Source organism: Phocoena phocoena, chromosome 2, assembly GCF_963924675.1.
Source record: "Phocoena phocoena chromosome 2, mPhoPho1.1, whole genome shotgun sequence".
NCBI classification, from domain to species: domain Eukaryota; kingdom Metazoa; phylum Chordata; class Mammalia; order Artiodactyla; family Phocoenidae; genus Phocoena; species Phocoena phocoena.
In genome coordinates this window covers 101,196,197-101,215,409 of record NC_089220.1, presented here as the reverse complement: position 1 = coordinate 101,215,409, position 19,213 = coordinate 101,196,197, and the positions used below count along the sequence as shown (strand labels likewise).

Below are 19,213 nucleotides of genomic sequence, written 5' to 3'. Positions count from 1 at the left end.
CAGTGGTTAAGACTTCACCTTCCAATGCAGGGGGGTGCGGGTTTGATCCCTGGTTGGGGAGCTGAGATCCCACATGCCTCGTGGACATAAAATAGAAGCAGAATTGTAACAAATTCAATAAAGACTTTAAAAATGGTCCACATCAAAAAAATCTTAAAAAAAAAAATAAAAAGAACTGGAGATCTAAATTAATCTCTGGTCTTATTATATCACCAAATCCTGTAGATGCAGTTTGCGGCTTACTATGGCCATGAGCCATAAAGGGTGGTATAGAGTAGAGGTCAGCAAACTTTTTCTGTAAAAGGCCAGATGGCAAATACTGTAGACTTTGCCGGCAATATGGTCTCTGCTGCAACTACTTAACTCTGCCCCTGGAGCACGAAGTAGCCATAGGTAATGTATAAGCTGAACAAGGCTACAGGCCAGCACTCCATGTCCTGTACTGGCTTTGCTCTGGGGGCAGTCAGCTCTGCTTGCCTGCCTCTTGGCTCAAGCACTACCGAGCCACACAGCTTTCACGAGTTATCAGCCCTTCTGGTCATATGGGGCCGGAAGACACTCTACAGTGGGTGGTGCCGTGATTCAGCTCCTTGTCTGGGCAGGGCAAACTGGGCTCTAGGGCTAGCAAAAGTCCTTATTTGAGTAGCTGAATCAGGCAGATCTGCAACCCTCTGTGTTCCCTGATCAGAGTGTGCCCCCAGTTTGGTTCTGCAGATGAGCAAAGTCACTGGTTGGGATTACTGCTTGGTCACCGCAGGTAGGAATTCAGTCTGCCAAGATTTGTGTGCTGCAAGCCCCTACCCCCTTCACTGTCACAGTCACGTTCCCAGTGCTTGAGCTCCGCAGAGTCCCCTGCAATCCCTGTGGTACGAGATCAGAGTAGTAGCTCCCACAAATTAACTCACAATTCTGGCTTCTCTTTTCCCACTGGAGGAACCAGAGGGTCAAGAGAGATCTCTCCACATGGTGCTGTAATGGCCTGGGGGAGGGGCAATGCGGTCACAGTGTAGGCCGCTTTTCATAACCCTTCTAGTGGAGTCTGTCTGGGTCTCTGTGGTGCAGGGGAGTGCTTCAGGCTTAACCTTGTGTTCTAGGATTCTCTCAGTGATGTCTTGTTATTTTTAATAGTTATGCTTCTCGTGAAGGGAAGCAAAGTCTGGAACAACCTATGTTGCCATCTCTGTATCATCAGTCCTCAGTATTTTCACTAGTACCAGGTTGCTTTAATTATTAGGTTTTAAAAGATGTGTTGTAATATGGTAGGCAAGGTGCCCTCTTATTTGGTTTTTCATAACCCTTTGGCTATTCTTTCCCATTCTTTCAGATAAAATATCAAATTAGTTTTCCAAGTATCTTACCTTCCTCTACAAAACTCTTATTGGAATTTTGATTGGTGTCATATTACCTGTCTATATTAAATTGAGGGATAAGTGCTCCCTCTAGAAGATTGACTACTCATCTAGGAACATAATATAAAGCTCTTCATCTATTTGTCCTATAATATTCATCACTGATATCATCATTTACGTGTTAGGCTTTTCTTGATAAATTAATTTCTGGGGATTTAACTTTTTGTTCCAAGGATATTTCAGTTTAAAAACTGAGCACTTTTTTTTTTAAGTCACAGTACCGTGTATTGGAAAGTTGTATGGAAATGATGACTTAATCTTTCAGGCCAGACAAGAAGTGACATAGTGAATCATTAAGAACATAAATGCTTGTTTCCAAGTTGCCTGGGTTTAAATCTCTGTTTTGCCATTTAAAAAGTTCTTTAAACTTTTAAAGAGACTTTATTGAAGTATAATTTACACACAGTAAAATGCACCCATTTAAGTACCAAATGTACACGGTCAGGTAACCATCACCCAAATTAAGATATAGAATATTTCCATACCCTAAAAAGATTTGTCATACCTTTGGCCCCAGGCAACCACTGACCCTTTTTATTAATTTTTCTTATTCTGTTAGTTCATATAAATGGACTGATACAATATGTACTCTCCTGTGCCTGATTTTTTTTTGGTGAGGGGGTTGTTGTTCAGTATTTAATGAATTTTTGATATGATTGGGTTTGAATCTCCCATTTTGATTTTATTTTCTACTTGTCCCATTTGCTTTTTGTTCTTTTTCTCCTCTGTTTTTGCCTTATTTTGGATGAATTTAGTACTCCATTTTATCTTTTATTTTGGATTATTAGCTAAGCCTCTTTTTTTATATAAATTTATTTATTTTTATTTTTGGCTGTGTTGTGTCTTCATTGCTGTGTGCAGGCTTTTCTCTAGTTGCGGTGAGCGGGTGCCACTCCGTTGCGGTGCGCAGGCTTCTCATTGCAGGGCTTCTCTTGTTGCGGAACACGGGCTCTAGGCGTGTGGGCCTCAGTAGTTGTGGCACGTGGGCTCAGTAGTTGTGGCTCACGGGCTCCAGAGGACAGGCTCAGTAGTTGTGGTGCATGGGCTTAGTAGTTGTGGCTCATGGGCTCTAGAGTGCAGGCTCAGTAGTTGTGGCTCACAGGCTTAGTTGCTCCGCGGCACGTGGGATCTCCCCGGACCAGGGCTCGAACCTGTGTCCCCCGCATTGACAGGTGGATTCCCAACCGCTGCGCCACCAGGGGTGCCCCAGCTAAGCCTCTTTTTAAAGTGCTTGCTTTAGTAATTGCAACATGCATCTTAATCACAGTCTATTATTTAAAAGTATTATGTTACTTCATATATAATGTAATAACAGTACAACAGAATTCTTCTATTTCTCATCCCATCCTTCATGCTACTGTTGTTCTATAATTCACTACTGATGTATGTTATATAGCCCATAGTACATTGCTACACTTTTTGTTTTAAAAATTCAACTATCTTTTCAAAAAATGTTTTAAATGAGAAGACAAAATTATTTTACATTTACTCACATACTTGCCTTTTCTGACCCTCTTCTTTTTTTGTTGTTTTTTGGTTTTTTTTGGTCCATGTTTCTTTCTGATATCATTTTCCTTCTATATAAAGATCTTTCTTTAACATTTCTTATAGTGCCAGTTCGTTAGTGAAAAATTCTCTCAGCTTCTGTTTGTCTGAAAATGTCTTTATTTTGTTTTCATTTTTTATGACTTTTTCCTGAATATAAAATTCGGATTCAACAGTTTTTATTTTATTTTATTTTACTTTCAACACTTGAAAGATGTCATTCTGTTTTATTATGACTTGCTCTGTTTCTGATAAGAAGTTAGCAGTCATTCTTATCTTTGTTTTACTGTATATAACTTTTTTTCTCTGGGGGCTTTAAAAAGTTTTCTTTTTACTGATCTTCAACAATTTGATTATGATGTGCTTCTGTGTAGTTTTCTTTGTTTTTCTTCCCATTTGAGGTTCATTGGAAATTCTTGGATCTGTGAGTTTATATTTTCATCAAATTTGGAAAACTTTGGCAGTTATTTTTCAAATATATATGCTTTTTTCATGTCTGTTAATTTTTGAAAGGTTGCTGAACATTGTGACCATTACCTTATTGAACATGTGGATTTTGTTTTCTTTCTTTAAAGAGTGCTGGACTTTCTTCTGTAAAGTGGTTAAGTCGCTTGCAGTACAGCTTGACCCTTTTGACACTTAATTTTAAGCTTTGTTAAGTACTAGCTTATCTTTTACTAAGATACTAAACTGTTTTAAGATTACTAAGTTGGGATCCTTCTGGAGTTTCTACTGAATATTCTCAGTGTTCAGCTAGGTCTTTCCACTCTGGCTAGTCAGAACTCACATGTCCCCAACTCTGTATGAGCTCTGGGGATTATTCAGCATAATTACCTGGTCTTTGTTCTTTATCCAGTCTTGTGGAGTTTCACCATATGTATACCCAGTTTAGCCTTCAGCCAAAGACTTGGTGGGACCCCCATAAGGTTTCTTGACTGCATTGTCTCCCTCTGGTACTAAGCCCCTCACATTTTAACCACCTTATCCTCTCTAAACTCTGATCTATTTCATCAATTCAGTGAGACCACCGTGTTCTACTTTGGTCTCCCCATCCCATGCTGCAATCTAGAAAGTCTTTTGGCAGAAAGGTCTTCCCTTGTTTGTTTCTTTTATCTCTAGAATCACAGTCCCATACTGCCTGATATCTCATGTAAAGAAAGCAATTTCTTGTACCTTTCTAGTTTACCATGAGAGGGCAAGTCCAGTGACAGTTTTTGACAAATAGACTGCCAGTTATTCCTACAGCCAAAATGGGTTTATTCAGAATCAGCAAAGAATTGCAGTTTGGGGTCTGCAACCATGGCAAACCACATGCAAGTCCTTCCACAGCAAGGAGAGGACTCTTAAAGAAGGGAAAGGGAAATTCGAGGGCTATGGTAAACCGAGTCCATTGGAGAAATTGACAGTTTGAAGTATAGTGGCTTTTCATTGGCTGAGGTTGTGACAGTCTCCTCTAATTGGATGAGCTCTTGCCAGGCAAGAAGAGGAAGTCTTTCTTTTTCCTGTTAGGCTCTACTCTTGTCATAGGTGTTAGAGCTCCCCTTTCTGGTCTCCCAACTCTATCTTAATTGAGGTTTCTGTTTATTAATTTTTACACTTCCCCCTTTTGATCAAGAGCTTTCTCTGAAAGCATTGCTGATCAAGAGTCCAGTTTTCTGGTTTCAGCAGCTTTTTGTCTCTCCATGCCCGGAAGGACCTTGGGTGTAGTTTCCCATGTCAGAGGGAAAGTACACGGATTGAAAACGTATTGAGGTCACATTCTAGTAACAAGGAGGGATAGGAGGGAGAACTCTCAGGCACTTTTTGTGTAAAATCCATGTGTTATCAAGATCGTAGGCATAGGAGATCTTCTGAAGTGTTATGTCATCATTAAAGGTCTGGCAGGCAAGCTTCCAACAGGACTGGTTCAGATTATCTTGAGAAAGCTATCTCATCAGGTGTGGTCTGCTTCAATTCTAGAAAATTTTTACTTTCAGGTCCCCAGATGATGTGCAGGTCCAGTCAGGGTTTGGTGCTTTCTTTTAGTGTATCACGTGAATCCACAAGTCTATTCCCTGGAGTTCAGTGGCACAGGGGTTGGTTAGCAGTACCAGATAGGGGATCTTTCCAGCAAGGTTGGAGAAAGTCTTTCTGGAGGTCTTTTCCAATTAGATAAAATCTCCAGGGTGTAAGGTGTGATGCTGAACGTCTTTGTCTCCCAAGAGCACACTGTAAAAAAGATTGCTCTAACAAAACATGGTTATTTTTAATAGAAGCAGTTAGGCCTTTGCAATATTGCAGTATCTCTCGTATCAGTGAGTCAAAAGGGGCAGGAGCCAAGTTCATTGGGTATTCTATGACTGTTTCAAAGTATGAGAGTTTATGAGTTCCAAAAGGGATGGATCTAAGATTTAGAAGGACCTATGGCAATGCTTTTGGCCAAGGTGTTTTTAGGGACTCTACAAATTTGCTGTTTGAGTCTTAATAATATCATTAGTGCATTTGACTAAACTAGAGGGCTAACAGTGGTACACATGGTGAAAGCGTTGTAAAACTGGCCAAACAGTGCACAGTTGTCAAAGTACTGACTAGTAAGATGAGTTCCTTGATCACTATGAAGTTCAAGAGGAGTTACCCAGGTAGGGATAATCTTTTTCAAAGGGACTTCAGCCACAGAAGAGGCAGTAGCCTGTCTGCAAGAGATGCCTTCAGCCCAGTGTGAAAACAGGCAGACCAGGACTGAAACATATTTATATTCATGAGACAGAGGAAGTTGTATGAAATGCTTTTTCCAGACCTCAAATGGTTATTAGGCAGTTTGAAATGTCCGGGAGCAGTGCAAACAGGCTTCTCTGGGTTATATTTCAGACGCGTGGGATAGGTGAGGTAGGAACTTCTTGCAGTCTTCTTAATGTTTCTTCACCAATATTGCTTCATGAATGCTATCATTATGTCAGTAGACCAATGGTTTAATGTATGTACAGTGGTTAGGATTGGGAATTCTAGAATCACTGCTAGGACTGAGTTGTTATTTGGTCCAAACCAGAGCTTTCTCTTTTTGTCAAACCAAGAATTGTTGAACTTCCAGTCTTGTTTTTCCTTCTCTGAGGCCAATTGTGTTCGGCTTCTCTAACCAGTTTTTCTAAGTTATAATTTGGGGAAATATCTCTTCGGACCATGCCAGAGGTTTGGCTGTTGTTGGTTCCTTTAAGGACAGCATTCCTTGTGGAAATGTCAACAAGGTGATTTCTTTTAGCTTCCAGAAAGTCAACTTTAGAATCTTAATAATAGCTAAAGCAGCAGATGAAAGTATTGCATCTAGCAATTCCTGAATATAAGGGCCATTTTAAATTTTATTTCCACTACAAGTAAGGAAGCCATACTGCTTCCACAACATTCCAAAAGTATGAGCTACTCTGAAAGCACATCTACTATCAGTGGCACTTTTGTCCTTGGCTGAAGTACAAGCCTATGTAAGAGCACATAATTCAGCCTGTTACGCCAAAGTAGCCATAAGTAAAGATGCTGCTTCAACAACAGTAAAAGGAGTTGTAATAGCATGTCCAGCACAGTATTTGTCATTGTTACTTTTTAAATAGAAACCATCAGTGAACCATGAGAAATCAGTGTTACCCAAAGCATTTTCCTGCAGATCATCTCAAGGAGTCGCGAGGTGATCTATCAGCGTTAAGCAGTCATGAGGGACTTCATCAGTGACAGAGGGGAGAAGAGTAGCAGGGTTACCGTCACTCTGTAAAAGAGTGATGTGAGGAGCAGTTAACAAAAAGACTTCAGAGGAGGTGAGGCAGCTGACTGAGAATTGTTGAATATGATGAGAATTCAGGTGAGCTTTCACTGCATGAGGTACAAAGATGGTTAAAGGGGATCCCATAATAGTTTTCTTGGTGGCTTTCACCAAATGGGCAGTGGCAGTAATGAATTTTTCTCCTGTTTTGGGAGAAAGAAATTCTGGCATGATACTTCCCTGAGAAGTCTTAGCTAAAAATGGATAGGGGTGGAGGAACTAAGGAGAAAAGAGTATGTATTTCTCAAAGGGTCTAAACAAAAGGGTATAGGTTCAAAGACAGGAACCTCTTGTGGTTCAGATATTTGAACTGTTCAGTACTCCGAGGCAGGGGCTGCTTTATAGTAGCAGAGTTGGGCACCGGGTGTGTTGGCTTTGGTGTCAGTTAGGACTGGAGGAGATTCAGCCTCAATCTGGAGAAACATTTCCCTAAGATGGTTAAGAGGGAGGATTGGGAAGATCCCCTGTAGTTCCTCAGAGCCACTTCCTTGAGGACTGGGAGAGCAATGGAAAAACTGGTTAGAGGCCTCAAGGTGCCGGAAGTGCTCGAATTTATAACAATCTCTTTTCCAGTGTCCCGGCTGTTTTGCAAAGATAGCAGAAACTTAGGACGGTTTTAATTTCATTTAGGGACCTTCATTTGCTGGAGTTGAAGATTAAGAATTTTGTTGGTCTTCCCTTTAGGTGACTGCTCTAGAGTGCGAGAGAGCTGGTTTACCAGATTACCTAAATCTGAAGTGGACATAGTTTCCCATTCCATCCTGGTCCTTTTTACCAGAAGGGAAAGGTCCCGGTTCAGCCTATTGATAAACATAAAATTAGAGGCTCCCCAGGTGGGATCAACATTTGAAGGAAGACCAGAATTTTCCTTAACAATCTGGAGCTAATTATAATAGTCATGAACAGATTCATCAGATTTGCATGCCAGCTTGAATTTTGTCCCAGTCAACAGGCTTTGGAAAAGTCCTAGGAATTGCTTGATGAAGTTGTCTAGCAGTTGCCTGAGCCTGATCACATAACTTAGCGGGCTGGTCTCTAGCTTTAGTTCTAGAGACCTTTCAGGATTTTCCCAATTAGCAGCTTTCATCCAATGCTGGGCCTAGCCTTCACCAGCAAGCATATGAACTAGCAGATATGAATCAGAGAAACCAGGTTGATAAGTTTTGTTTTGTGTATCCCTTAACTACTTATTGTGGATATAGATGATTTGACTACTTTTGTCTTTTAATTTTCCTACTAGCTTTATAAGTGGTTGATCTGCTCTCTTTATCGTATATTTGCCTTTACCAATGAGGTTTTTCCCTCTCATAATTTTCATATTTCTAATTGCGGCCTTTTCTTTTCTGCCTAGAGAAGTCCCTTTAACATTTCTTATAAAGCCTGTTTTGTGCCACTGAACACTTTTAGCTTTTACTTGTCGGTAAGACTCTTGATCTCCCTTTCAACTATGAATGATAGTCTTGCTGGGTATTCTTGGTTTTTTCCTGTCATCATTTTAAACATATCATGCCACTCCCTTCTGGCCTGCAGAGTTTGTGCTGAAAAGTCAGCTCATAGTCTTACGGGAATTCCCTTGTATATAACTAGTTGTTTTTCCTTTGCTGTTTTTAATATTCTCTCTTTATCTTCAATTTTTGTCATTTTAATTACAATGTGCCTTGGTATGTTCCTCTTTGCATTAATACTGTATGGGACTCTCTGTGCTTCCTTTCCCAGGTTAGGGGACTTTTCAGCTATTATGTCTTCAAATATGTTCTCTGCCCCTTTCTCTCTTTATTTTTCTGGGGCCACCAGCACATTTGATGATGTCCCAGAGGTCTCTTAAACTGTCCTTATTTTTAAAAAGTCTTTTTTCTTTTTTGCTTGGGTGATATCCCCTCCTCTGTCTTCTAGTTCACTGATCTGTTCCTCTGTATCATACAATCTACTGTTGATGCCCTCCAGTGTATTTTTTATTTCAGTTGTTGTATTCGTCAGCTCTGTTTGGTTCTTCTTTATATTTTCTAACTCTTTGTCAAAATTCTCATTGTGTTCATCTATTCTTCTTCTAAGTTCTTTGAGCATCTTTATGATTATTACCTTGAACTCTTTATTGGGTAGATTGCTTACCTCCAGTTCACTTAGTTCTTCTGGTGTTTTATCTTGTTCTTTCATTTGGAACATATTCCTTGTCACCTCATTTTGCCTAATTTCCTATTTTTATTTCTATGTATTTGGTATGTTGTGTTTCCTGATCTTGGCAAAGTGGCCTTATGTAGGAGACATCCTTTGGGACCCAGCAGCACATTCCCCTTTGTTCAGCAGAGCTACCTGCTCTAGGGGGCCCTCTGTCTGGGTTTTGTGGGTCCTTCTGTTGTGGTGAGCTGACTACTGCTAGCCTACTTGTAGGCATGGCTGGCCCCTGGCCTGGTTGGTTGATAGGCTCTGCCTAATGTGGAGGCTGCTGGCTGCTGGTGGGCAGGGTGAGGTCCTGGCATAACTGGCTACACAGGGCCTGGGATTTGTGGTCCTGGTGCTGGCCCATTGGTGGACAGGACTGGGTCACAGGGCACCTTGCTGCAGAGCTTCAGAGGTTCTGGGGCTAGTGCTGGACCACTGGTGGGCAGAGCTGGGTCCCAGGGGAGGGGGTGGCAGGTTGCAGGGGCAGGAGTCTCGGAGCTAGTGTCAGCCTGCTGGTGAGTGGTCTGGGTCTTGACCAGTGCTGGGTGTGGCTGGGCCCAAGGGATCCCAGAGCTGGTACCTACCCACTGGTGAGTGAGGCTGGGTCCTGGGGCTAGTGCCAGCCCACTGATGGATTGGGCCAGTCCCGACAGCTGGCTGCAAGGTCCTGGGGGCCTGGGGCTAGTGCTGGCCCACTGGTGGGTATAGCAGGGTCCTGGGCCCTCTGGTGGCTGGGGCCAGTTCCAGGGCATCTTGGGGCTCAGGTGTCCTATGGCAACAGCCCTGCTAGTAGGTGGGACTGTGTCCCTGCACCACTATGTGCTAGGACTGGGGTGTCCCAGGACTGGTGGTTACTGGTTGGTGGGCAGGGCCAGGTCTTGGTGCTAATAAGCTAGAGGGTGAATTCCAAAATGGCACTTGCCAATAGCAGTGCCCTTGTGGTAGAATGAGCTCCCCAAAATGGTTGTTGCCAGCGTTTGGTGTCCCCAGGGTGAGCCCCAGTTGCCCCCTTCCTCTCTGGTAGGCTCTCTAAGATCAGCAGGTGGGTATGACCCAGGCTCCTTTCAAATTACTGCTGCTGCCTTTGGTCTCAGAACATGTGTTTGTGTGCCCTTTAAGAGTGGAGTCTCTATTTCCCACAGCTCTTTGGGTCTCCTGAAAGTAAGCTCTGTTAATGTTTAGAAGCATCAAATTACCAATTGAAATAGGTGTTCCATTCAGTTTGGGAAATTTTAGAGCTGTGTAAGTTTGAGGATTTCAAAAGTTTCCTATAATCACCACTGATATTCTAAATTGCCTTTGGTTAGGTAGGTGTCAGGTAGGTCACCGATTCTCATAGTTTATCATTGTCTCAAATTGAATATATTATACTCAATGAGGTTACAAATTTATATACTTCTGTTGATACAACTAAAGTCTTAAGAATACAACCCTAACGATGTTTGGATTTAAAAGTCATTGGTTTCTTCAGTGTAGAATATTTTTAAAGTATTTTAATCCCATAAATGACTAATTTCTAATCTTTTAAAGAATTATTTTAATACTAATAATGATAACATTTCTATGCAAGATTTGCCTATAAAACACTAATTTCTCATCTTTTGGGGTGAGATAATTTGCTTATCAGTTTAGTGGTGATTTTTTAGCATTAATTTTTGAAGATTACAGTTTCTGGTCACACATACCGATTTTGGGATGGTGGTGGTTTGCATTCTCTTTGGAGTCTATCCTTTAGTCATTCTTCTCACTACCCCGCGTAGCATCTGATGTGTAGTCAGCATGAATTATAAGTATTTGTTAGGTACACGAAGGAGGAAAGACTGAATTTGAGAAATAAAAGCTTAATCTCAGAGCTAGAAGGTGATATATCAGTGGAACACTTTCTTCAAAGTGTCACTAATAGCTTAGGGTTTAATGTTTTTTACTTTGTAGCTATATAATTATGGACCACTTAATTCTGTACAAAATTTGCTTAATAGTAAGCACACATTTCTCAGGGTTGTGAGAATTAAATGCACAATGAGTTTTATAAGTTGTAAGCAACAAGCAAATGTTAGTTTGTAATGTGTCATTAGCATTCTAAAAAATGAGAGAGCTCTGTGAGTTGGATGATCTGTCAAGGCTTCAAGAGAAAGAGGGATTTGATACAGGTTTTGTAAGATATGGGTAAGTGGAGTGAACAGAGAAGAAGTAGAATTAGTCAACAACTAGAGGCTGGAGTGTACAGAAAGTCTTAGTGGAGTAGAATAGGGATAGGGAAGGGGTTGGGGAGAAAGGTTGGGAGGCAGATGAACTAGAAAGTAATATTCTGAAAATCAAGCCACTGAAAATAATTCTCAGTTTAAAAATTGAGGCCAGATAGTAGAAGACCTTTCAGACAAAGACATCACATGGAAACTACACACCAGTATCCTTTATGAATATAGATGCAAGAATCCTCAACAAAATACTAGCAAACAGAAATCAGCAACTTAAAGGATTATATACCATGACCAAGTGGGATTTATCCCAGGAATGGAAGGTTAGTTTAATATCCAAAAAATCAGTCAATGTAATATTCCATATGGATAGAATAAAGGACAAAACCACACCATCATCTCCATAGACATGGAAAAAAGCATTTGACAAAATCAAATACCACACAGAAACATACAGAAATATTATTCCTAATTCCCCAAAAGTGGAAACAATCAAAATAGCCATCAAATGATGAGTTGATAAGCAAAATGTGGGTGTATCCATATCCATACAGTGGAATATTATTCAGTCACAGAAAAGAAGGAAGTACCAATAGAGGCTGACATGGGTGAACCTTAAAAACATGCTAAATGAAAGAAGCCAGTCACAAAAGGCCACATGTTGTGTGATCCTATTTCTATGAAGTCTCAAGGATAGGCAGATCTGTAGACAGAAAGTAGATTAGTAGTTTCCAGGGGTAGGAAAAAGGGGAGACTGGGGAATGACTACTAATAGATATGAAATGTTCTGGAATTAGATACTAGTAATCATTGAGATGATTGCACAATTGTCTGAATATACTAAAATTGAATTTTAAAGTTCAAAAGGTAGATTTTATGGTATATGAATTATATCTCAATAAAGCTGTTAAAAATGGATGTTTTTAAAGAAGTATATAAGGCTTAAAATTGTGGATATTAATAGCCAACATCGATTGAGCACTTACTGTATGCCAGGTACCTGCTAAGTGCTTTGCATATATCATCTCACTACATCTTTACAGTAGCTCTAGGAGATACACAGTTGAGCAAGTGTGGCTAGGAGAGGTTAAATTACCTGCCCGTAGTCATGTGCTAGTAAGTTGTGGGTCTGAGAATCATACCCAGAGCTTATACTTCAAATGACAGTGCTATGCTGCTAAGGGGCTGTACTCGGTACCATAGAAGGAGGGAGCCATTAAAATCAGGAATGACATATCAAAGGGGATACTTAGGAAGGATAATATCAGTGGAACATATTCTGTTCAAAGCATGGTCAAACGTATGTAATTCTGAAAGGTCATGGACACTATTCTAGCTCAACTTCTTTTCCTTTTTTCTAAAATTTACTTTTAAATCGCATCTTTAGCCTCTTGAAATCTTATTCGATACATTATAGGGCTTCCAGTGGATGATCTCTGGCATAGAACTTACAGTTTTAAACCTAAGTTGTCTTGCCCACTCCGCAAATATTTATTGAGCACTTACTAAATATCAGGTACAATGTTAGACCTTAGAGAAATTGTGCAATTCAGTCTAACCCAGTGATAGTCTGCGAATATGTAACTAGTATAGTGTGGTGTGTATGGGAGCATGGAGAAAGAGAAGAATAATTCTGCACCATTTCTCTTAATACTTCCTTATTGAAGATGCCTTCTAAGACCAAGGCTAGAACTAAAATTCTTTTGCTCAACATGGTTTTCAGATGTATCTATATCTGCGCATTAAGGAGAAATATAATTTATTCAAGATGCTTAAATTCAAACGAAAAGCTATTTCATTCAAAGGTAACACCGTTTAAGAAAAAGATAATTCTACATCTTAATTCCACAGTTGTTAATACTCACAACTGTGGAAAATATAGGTCTATCTTCCTTTTCTCTTTGGAGAAAATGAAATTATGGTGGTATGGTATGGGAGCCAAAGTACGAAAAGGACTTGTGGGAAAGGAACCCCAACTGTGGGGACCCTTGTGAGTAATGTATTGCTTGATATTGGCGAAGAATCATCAAACACTGGTATCATTCAATTCTCAGAATCATTTCCCATGCCTGATAGTCCAGCACTTTTAAAAGGCTTGATACATATTTTGTTGGAATGTAAAATGGGATGTTAGGTTTCACTGTTGCCTCTCAATAGCAAATGCAGTTTTTGTTTTTTGCATTTTAGTCAGCTCTGCTTTTAACAGGCATTTTAACTCCAGAGCTGTAGATTTTATACTAATTCAGTATATCCTTAAAATCTCTTCTAAAGTGAAAAGCCTAATAGAGATGGGGGAAAAAATAGCCCTATGAATCTAAATAACAACAGATGGGACTTGTTGAGGAGTTAGTGGGTGTCTGATTTCCTCGTGCCCTGAACACTTGGTAGAGTGATCTAGTGCTGGACACCAGATGTTCAGTCAGTGACTGCTAAACACATAATTCCAGTGTTCTGGTGGAAGTATTTTTATTTTAAGGGACACAGAAGTGTGCAAAATCTAGGAAGAATATTAGGTTTTCCCATATACCCATTTTCCATAAATCATCTTTCTAATGCTCAGATTATATTACTGTCACCTACATTCAGGCCAAGTTAATTTCCATCTACAAAACTATCCAGTGGTTTATGATAAGCAAAGGTAATAACTGAGCTGAAGGGTTAATAATCAATCTGATCCATCTCACGATCAACAAAGACCTCCTCACAGAATTTTACATTAGGGAGTTTAGAGCTTTAATGTAGTTCACCTTGAGTTTATTTCTTTCAGTCCTTTATTTAGAGTCTCTTAAAGAAAAATAAAGCACTCCTCATGGCTTTGCTAAAATGGAAGCTTGAAAGAATGCTGCATCACACTACCTCTAAGAAAACTAGAGGAAAGTATTTTTTCAGTAAGAAATGCCAAACATAGTCTTCAAATCATACTAAAAGCAATCAAGATTAAACATCAGATCTATATGAGAAAACTAGACATAATTTAAACCTCTCTCATGGTAGTGTGCATCTGTTCACGGTACATGTTAATATGTAATCTTTCCCACCCTCAGATTCCGTCTGTAGATAAGGGATGACTGTGCCTGACTCATCGAGTGTGAGGAGGAAGTAAGCTAGTGTATCTAAAGTATTCAGCACAGGGCCTGGCCCTTAGCAAAGTGTCAATAAATAGTAGCTGTTACTGTTTTCTATTTACTGTTAAATGAAATTTGTATAACAATGTAGTCTTGGGAAAATGTGGTGTAATATAGAAGGGGGCTGGGTTCAGCCAAGCTTGGATCAAATCCCAGCTCTCTGTGGCATATTATTTAGTCTTTCTGATCTCTCATTTCTTCATCTATTAAGAGGGGTTATGAAGAACTGCTTACATGTTTACTTGTGGATTAATGGAGATAGTGTATTTGAAAGTTCCAGTCCTATTGCTGTCACATTGTAAGAATTCAGTGAATATTAGTTGAATCTGATTGATTCTAGTTGAATCTATTTGCCAAGGATATGTCTGTCGAAAACTAATTCCTGCTTTCCTCTAGAAATTTTACTTTCCTTTTGTTTTATGACTTTTATAAATATTTTACAAATATTTTTGTCTTCTAATAAATGTTTATTTTTGTTTTGTTTTGCTGTTCTGTTTCACGTTTTTGGAAGATTGCCTGGGTGCTTGCTTGAATAAACTGATTTTTAATTTTTTTTTTTGGCTGCATTGGGTCTTCATTGTTGTGCATGGGCTTTCTCTGGTTGTGGTGAGTGGGGCTACTCTTCCTTGCGGTGCATGGGCTTCTCATTGTGGTGGCCTCTCGTTGCGGAGCATGGGCTGTAGACGCAAGGGCTTCAGTAGTTGCGGCACGTGGGCTCAGTAGTTGCGGCACGTGGGCCCTAGGGCACGTGGGCTTCAGTAGTTGCAGCACGTGGGCTCAGTAGTGTGACTCACGGGCTGAGTTGCTCCGCGGCATGTGGGATCTTCCCGGACCAGGGATTGAACCCGGTTCCCTGCATTGGCAGGTGGATTCTCAACCACTGCAACGCCAGGGAAGTCCCCACAGTTCTGTGACTTTGCACATGTCATTTCTTTTGACAAAAATGACCACCCTTCCCTTGTCTACCCAATGAGATCTTAGCTCAACGATTTTGTTCTATCTGTGCAGATAACTGAGAACTGGTCAATTTCTGTAATGAGTATGATGCTTTATTCTTATTTAGATTGATCTCAAATTTTACCACCCTTTTACTTCCAATAATTTCTTTTATTGGCTTCTAATCTGTTCTTTGTTTTCACCACCTTTTGCTTTCCCTTAAGTTTAGTTTTTTTTCCTCTTCACTTGTTCTCTTTCCCTTTCAGGGTTTAATTATTTTAAAATTTAATTAATGTATTCTAATGCATTTAACCTTAATTAAAACCATTAAATCATATTTTAAATAGTCATGTGGATTCAATATCATTTCCCCACCAATAATTCACAAAGGTCAACAAAAAGAAGTGTGGCATAATGACTCTAATAAAGTAACATTTTTATTGCTTAATATATCTTTATTAACAGCTTTATTGAGGTATAATTGATATACAATAAATTTCACATAAAGTGTACAGTTTGGTAAGTTTTGACATATGTATCCACCTGTGAAACCATCACCACAGTTCACATAGTACATACATCCATCAGCCTCAAACGTTTCCTACTGCCCCTTTGTAATCTCGCTTGCGACTCTCGCTCTGCTCCTCCCCCCATTCCCATTCCCAGGCACTGATCTGCTTTATGCCACTGTAGGTCATTTGCATTTTCTAGAATTTTATGTAAATAGAAACATACAGTATGTACTCTTTTGTCTGACTTTTTACTCAGCACAATTATTTTCAGATCCATGCACATTTTTGCATATATGTCAAAAATTAATTCCTCTTTATTGCTGAGTAGTGTTCGATTTTATGGATACATCACAATTTGTTCATCTGCCTGTTGATGGACATTTAGGTTGTTTCCAGTTTGGAACTACTATACATAAAAGCTCCTGTGAACATTTTATATGCCAGTCCTTTTGTGTGTGTGTGTGTGTGTGTGTGTGTGTGTGTGTGTGTGCGCGCGCGCGCGCGCGCGCGCATGTAGGTGGATAGTTAGATTGATTGATTCTTTTTTTCTCTTGGGTAAATGCCTAGCAGTGGAATGGCTGGATCTTATTAGGTTCAGAAACTACTAAATTGTTTTCCAAGGTGGGTGTATCATCTTACCAGCAATGTATTAGACTTCTAGCTCCTTCACATCCTCAGCAGCATTTGGTACGGTCAGTCTTTATAATTTTAGCCATTCTAATAGGGGTATAGTGCTATCTCACTGTTGCTTTATATAACACAGGAAATTCTTTATCTTCACAGGAAGAATATTAACAACTAAATATGTTATCTTCAACAATGCAGATATCCAATGGGGGAGCTGAGAGAGAAGGGAGAGTTGGGGAAAGAGAATAAGACGGAAGGTGGCCCCATGAAGGATTTTGCTGTTAGGAACATTCACACAGTGAGATAGCTTATAGCACTGTGCATAGAGCAAGTTTCACCTAAAGTTTTCTGGTGGAGTCTATTGATATTTCTCTCTCTAGAGGGGTTTACATTCACTAGGAGGGAAACAAGTCCTGTGGCATCTTGAGTATCTCCAAGTTTCTTTTCTAGGATGATATCATTGACAGATAATAGAGGACCAGAGGGCGAAGTATTTGACTATGCTACAAAAGCCACCTTATAATTATATTAATGGTGGCAGGTGGAGAACTTTCACAGGCAAATCTAATGATCATGTAATCACCAAACCCCTTTACAGCTTGTAGTTTTTTACTTCTTTATTTATCTACCCTCTCTTAATTTTGTAGGCTACTTGGGAAACCATATAGGTTCTTCCAGAGGGTACATGTCACTTAAATATGGATTTGAATGTGGCTCCAGTAATGATTATCCTAGTAGAGGGGACCTGTTTATACATCACAAAATGTCTGGAACAGTCAGCAACAAGAAGCTTATTTGAGGTGGCTGCTTTCCATTTTACTTTAGCAAAAGGCCTTTAGAAAGAAAACAAAGTTACTCAAAGATAGGATTAATTTCTCCTTATGCAGCTAAATACATAAGCAATGAATGTAAATATTTGATAAGTGAATATAAAAGGGCTCTTATAAGCACAGAGTAAATAAACAACCTCAACAAAGTACAGGAAAACAGTTTGCATTTTGCTTGGTATGATGTTTTCTTTATTCAGTTAAATTAACAAACCATGATTTCATCATTAGTCAACAAGATAGTAGAGGGACCATCAAAGCAAACTACAGGAGAGTCCGGATTGATCTGTGCCAAACAAATGTTTGTAGCTAACAGCTGTATTATCACTGATTCTAATTTACGCAGCCAGGGTTCTCCTTTCATTTCCTAAGTGAGATGAATGTCATCTTACATGATACAGACACCCTCTCTGCTGCTTGAGTAATGAATCAGGTCAGCTCTCCCCTCTGGGTAGCCTCACCCCTCTTTGTAGGTGGGGAGAAGTGGCCTGCTAGAGTTTTTTGTTATTTTTTTTAAAACAATTTATAAGCGTCTTTCTAAGGTTGTATGAGTCCATTAGTAAACTATCCAGCATTTGAATGAAAAAATACCAGTTTGTTGTGTCAAAACCTTTGGATGTACAGGTTTTAAATTACGTGCTTTCTTCCTTTTCTTGTTTAATACTTAAATAAAACCTTGAGTGCTGAAGAATAGAAAACAGTATGCTGTAGTCTTTGCCTGCTAGCTGAGATTCTTTGATTCATTCTGCAGTAGATTTATCTCCTCAGAGCTCAGGCTGAGAATGAACCGATCCTAAGAAGCCCATCCGTTTAGTCCACCTGGTTAGTGGGACATGTAGTACCTTTGACTTGAGGATTCCAGGCTTCTTCCCATCAAAGCAGAACCCCTCCCCCAAAATCAAAATCTTGATTTTTTAAAATTTATTTGAGATTAAAAAGGAGAGTCTTATGTAACAGAAGGAGGGCTAAGGGTACAGGGCAGTCGCTCTGGAATATGTGTTAGCTGTGGATGGTGTGTTTAGCCATCAGACTTCTGCTCATAGCAGAGGGTATATAACCCCAGGAGAACATCTGGAGAAGAGAAGCAGTCCTGGCTCTGCCACTCAGTGGGTGCCTGTCAGCAAGTCATTTCTGGACCTGAGTCGTGCTTTTTTTTCAACTCTAAAATGGGGTAATAATTCTTACCTCACAGGATCACCATGAGGATTAAATAATGTTTGTGAGAACAAGCAGCACAAAATAGGTGCTCAATAAATGATAATGTTCGACAGTTGGAAAACAGAACCAAAAATGAAAGGTTAGAGACAGTATGAGAGAAACGCCCTTAAGGATTCTTTAATGCCACGGTTCTTAACCCTAGCAGCACATTAAACTACCCATGCCCACGGGCTCCACTGCAGACGAAGAGGATCAGAATCTCTGGGGGCAGAGCCCAGACAAAGAAAACGATTTTAAGTGCTCCGGGAGCTCCAACGTGCAGTCATGTCAGAACCATGAAGCCATCCCCTTCATTAAAGATGTGGAAATTTCAGCCAAAGATAAGTAAGAAGAGGAAAGCTCAAAATCATTCTGCCAGTGGTGTCAAGGCAAAAGCCTTGGACATAGGCATTCCGTGTTCTAATTGCTCACCTCTTGTTTCCTTGAAGACTTCATAGTCTCTGATTTCCAGAGACTTCAAGAGCAGCTGTCCTGTTCTGGCCCATCGGCTCATCAAATGTTGCTGACAGTCTGTGTGTGCGTGCGTGCGCGTGCATGTGCATGCACAGGAGTCCCTCTGCTGACGGTCAGTCTGGTCGGGAAGACAGCTATTAAGCAAGAGCAGTATGAGAGTTACGTGGGATCAGAAAAGTGGGAAAACCAAACCCGATAGCCAGGGTGGATCTAGAAAGCTAGCTTCTCAGAGGAAGTGGCAAAGGTAGGGCTGAAAAATGAGTAAGCAAGGAGAGGAAAGACATTTCAGGCAGAGGAAACAGCTAATACAGAGACACGGTCACATTCCAGGAAGGGCAAGTGGTGTCATGTGCTGTAGTGATGAGTGTGTGGTGGTGAGGATGGTGGTGGAGGAGAGGGGCTGGAAGCATAGTCAGAGG

At 40.2% G+C, this 19,213-nt stretch overlaps 1 protein-coding gene across 4 annotated transcripts in view; it reads left to right on the top strand.

Annotated features, from left to right (window-relative positions):
• Window positions 1-19,213, top strand: part of ALDH1A2 (aldehyde dehydrogenase 1 family member A2) — a 93,983-nt gene that overhangs the window by 57,024 nt on the left and 17,746 nt on the right. The gene's annotated exons all lie outside the window — the stretch shown is intronic.